The sequence below is a fragment of the Schistocerca piceifrons genome, chromosome 1, assembly GCF_021461385.2.
Source record: "Schistocerca piceifrons isolate TAMUIC-IGC-003096 chromosome 1, iqSchPice1.1, whole genome shotgun sequence".
In the NCBI taxonomy this organism is placed as follows: Eukaryota; Metazoa; Arthropoda; class Insecta; order Orthoptera; family Acrididae; genus Schistocerca; species Schistocerca piceifrons.
This window is the reverse complement of record NC_060138.1, coordinates 442,786,774-442,791,391: the sequence shown is the minus strand read 5'-3', so window position 1 is coordinate 442,791,391 and position 4,618 is coordinate 442,786,774.

Here is a 4,618-nt window from a genome sequence, read left to right as displayed (position 1 = left end):
TCAAGGCATCAAACCCACATTGGAGGTGGTTTCTCAGCACTTGGACATTCATTCTGTGAGTGAACAGGGCTGTATCATCTGTGTACAGTGCCAGTTCAACTCCTGCCACTTTTGGCGCACGTCAGCAGTGTAATAGGTTAATAGCAAGGGACAAGGTGCCATCCCCTGTGGCACCCCTGCACGTATCTGCCAATCTGCAGACGTACCATCGTTGAGCCTCACGTGGGAGGTTCATTCAGACAAGTACAACCACAGTAGCGTCATATGGGATGTCGGTATCCTGTGTTCAAAAAGTTTGAACTCAAGACCATCAAGCCGCACTGAGTCAAATGCTCAGATATTCCCTTGTTTCCAGTGCTCTCATCACTGGTTCTACCACTTACAGGGGCTGGTGGGAAGTAGCATGTTCTTCTAGAAACCCGAACTGTTCATCCAGGATTATGCCCTTCTGGGTGACATGCTGCATCTGTCTTCTCGCGTACAGCTTCTCAAAAGCCTTCAAGAGGGATGGGAGCAAGCTGATGGGTTGCAGGCTGATGGTTCAGTAGCTCATAGCATCACTTGATTTAATTCGACTGGATGCCATTATCTTTGTTTTGTTGATGTTCATCTTACATCTTCCTTTCAAGACATTGTCAATTCCATTCAACTGCTCTTCCCAGTCCTTTACTGTCTCTGACAGAACTGCAATGTCATTGACAAACTTCAACGTTTTTATTTCTTTGCCTTGAACTTTAATTCCTACTCCAGATTTTTCTTTCTTTTCCCCTTTACTGCTTGCTCAATGTACAGTTTGAATAACATCAGGGATAGGCTACAAACCTGTCTCACTCCCTTCTCAACCACTGCTTCCCTTTCATGCCTTGGACTATTATAACTGCCATCTGGTTTCCGTACAAGTTGTATATAACCTTTTGCTCCCTCTATTTTACCCCTGCTACCTTCAGAATTTCAAAGAGTGTATTCCAGTCAACATTGTCCAAAGCTTTCTCAAAGTCTACAAATAATTGTCCCCAAAGTCAGTTTCTACCAGTTTTTTCATTCTTCTGTAAAGAATTCATGTTAGTATTTTGCAACCATGACTTATTAAACTGATAGTTCAATGATTTTCACACCTGTCAGCAACTGCTGTCTTTGGAATTGTAATTACTACATTCTTCTTGAAGTATGGGGTATTTCACCTGTCTTATACATGTTGCACATCAGATGGAAGAGTTTTGTCATTGCTGGTTCTCCCAAGACTATCAGTAGTTCTGATTGAATATCATCTATTCCTGGGGCCTTTTCTCAACTTAGATCTTTCCTCTCATAGTATCATATCTCCCATCTAATCTTCATCTATGCCCACTTCCCTTTCTGTAAGCTTGCCTTCTAGTTTATCTCCCTTGTATAGACCCTCTATATACTCCTTCCATCTTTCAGATTTCTCTTCTTTTCTTAGAACTGTTTTCCCATCTGAACTCTTTATATTTGCACAGCTTCTTCCCTTTTCTCCAAATGCCTCTTTAATTTTCTTGTAGGTGGTATCTACCATTCCCTTAGTGAAATATGCTTCTAAATCCTTACTTTTTCCTCTAACCATTCCTGCTTAGTCATTTTGCACTTCCTGCCAGCTCATTTTTTAAACATTTGTATTCCCTTTCATCTGCTTCATTTGATGCATTTTTATATTTTCTCCTTTTAATGATTAAATTCAATCTCTCTTGTGTTATCCAAGGATTCCTACTGGGCCTTGTCTTTATACCTATTTGATCCTCTGCTTCCTTCACTATTTCATCTCTTACAGCAACCCCTTCATCTTCTGCTATATTCCTTTCCCCACTTCTAATCAACATTGCCTAATGCTCCATCTGAAACTCTCAGCAACCTCTGGATCGTTCAACTTATCCAGATCCCATCTCCTTAATTTCCTATGTTTTTCCACTTTCTTAAGTTTTAATCTACAGTTCATAACAAACCCACTGTGATCACAGTCTACACCTGCCCCTGGAAATGTCTTACAATTTGAAATCTCACTCTGTAATCTCTGTCTTACCTTTATATAATCAATATGATACCTTCTGGTGTTCCAGGTCTCTTCCATGTATACAATCTACTTTGATGATTCTTAAACCAGGTGTTAGTGAGGATTAAATTATGCTCTATTCAAAATTCTACCAGGTGGCTTCCTCTTTCATTCTTTTCCCTGAGTCCATATTCACCTACCATCTTTCTTTCTCTTCCTTTTCCCGTTATCAAGTTCCAGTCCCGCAGTACAACCAAATTTTCATCTCGTTTAATTATCTGAATAATTTCTTTTATCTCATCATACATTTCTTCAATCTCTTCATCATCTGTGGAGCTAGTTGACATATAAAGTTGTGCTAGTGTGGTAGGCATTAGCTTTGTATCCATCATGAATATGATAATGCATTCACTATGCAGTTTATAGAAGCCTACCAGCATTCCTGTTTTCTAATTCATTATTAAACCCACCCTTGTGTTACCGCTATTTGATTTTGCTGTTGGGCTGGGGGGGACTGTAGTGAAAATATATGTTCTGAAATTTTCTGTAGACACCTGTGCAACTTTTCTACTGAAACTCTGGCGCTAAAGGTTAGGATATTTGACTTATACCTATCTAAAAGTGCTTGCAAAATATGTGTAAGGAATGAACATTGAAGATATGGAGACACCATAATCGTGCATCACTTGCATGTAAGGCAAGCAAAGAAAAATTCCATGCATTATAAGAGCACAAGGGTAAAACGTCCACTGGAGCTAGCTCGCAATAGCACCATGGATACTATTAGTCTCACATATTACAATCTAAAGAGGAACACAAATTTGTTTATGGATGATTATACCCATTTCACAGCTGTATATATAAAGAAATTTGAAGTAATGGAATACATTAAACAATATGAAGTTATAGCACCTGCTCATTTTGAACACGAGGATTGGTAGACTCCCCTATGATAGCGTGAATGAATATTTGTCGACCAAAATGTAAGCTTCTTTCAAGAGAAGAGAATCCAGTATGAACTGACAATGAGTTATTCACCACAACAAAATAGAGTGAGTGACTTCCTGAAAAAGAATATTATAAACAAGGCTTGCTATATTGAGCTGTGCACGGCTTGTGTTCACACTGTTGTTGCTTCACATTTTGTATTTGTGGTACTGCAATTCTGTTTCTTATTCAATTTACTGGTGTCACTAAGTTGCTGGCCTGCCTGCCCGTGAGTGCCAGCAGCAGCACTATTGATAAGAGCACCATCATACTATCTTTGGAGTGACCGCTAGTATTTCCGGGTCGTGGTGTGCGTCAGGTTCAGTCAGGGATGGAGCTCCAGTGAGGTCCAGACAGCCAGTACTCACCCCACCGTTTCTGGGCCCCTTCAATTGGTCATCTTGCAGGATGTGGGTCAGTTCCTTTCTTGTGCACAGATGTTGGTTGGCCAACAGGCAAGTGTTCCCTCTGCATGGTTGGGTCTGAGCCAGTCTCTCCAGGTCATCGTGTGTCCGAGTTGCGAACAGACATCAAGGGAGTTGGAACGGGGCAGCAGTGAGGTCCAGACAGCCATGACTCGCCCGACCATTGCCGACACACGACTTGGATGGTCGTTCGATCCGTCGTCTCATCGGATGATGTGTATTTGGTCACCGACCCTTCTGGGTTCTCTGTGTGTGTCGACTTGTGATTCATCCTTGTTGTTCCACAGTCACTGGTTTTAGTACTGCTTGAATTGTTTGTGGAAGTGTTTTCGTGAAACTGTGTGTAGCTTGTGTGATTTTGACTGAGCAGCTATTTTAATGCTGTCTGCGTGCTGCATACAGTGAGTCGGTTGGGATGGTGCAGCAAGCAAGTCTCCAGGGTGCGAGGCCAGGCCGGGGCCACTGGCAGTGTGCACGCGCTGTCGGATCGTGAGGCGCTAGCTGCGAGAGCGACAAGTTCATTGCTCAATGAACCTGGATGCTGAAGTTGAGTGATCAGTTAATCTGTTATGAAACCTCAACTATTGAGAGATTTCTTCGTTCGTTTGCAGGTTGTTACCCCCTTGGCCGTTTGGGCTAGCTGCATCGTATGATATGTTGGAGTCGATGAAATCTTGCAGCCATCTTCCTATGTTGTGATTAATTATTAAATTGACTGTTACTTATCAGTGAAGTGCACCAGCGGTATTTTCTGCCCTGTGGCCGTTAACACTCCAGTTACCTGCCCCGATCATTAACGTAGTTTGTAGACAGTGTGCCTTTTCCTAGTCATGTTTTTGCTGTCCAGCATGGTGTGTAGTTCGACAGCCTTTAAGTTGTTTGCTTCATATTTGCTTAGAGTGGTTATTGTTCCCATGGCTGTTTTTAGACACCAATTTCTGTAGGCATAGTGCTGTTTGTATTCTCGTTCTGAGCCGATATTCTCCATCATCACGGGCGCTAATGACTGTAGCAGTTTTGCGCCCTAAAACCATAAAAAAAAAAAAAAATTTCTCCATCATGGTACCATTGGTCGGATGGAAGGGAATTGGTTAAATTGTTGGTCAGTCCTTGGGCCATCCCTAGTTTGGGTTGCCATCCGAAAAAATTTTGAGCATTGATTGTTTTAGAATTTTTTTTTTAATTCTTAGGAATTATGCTA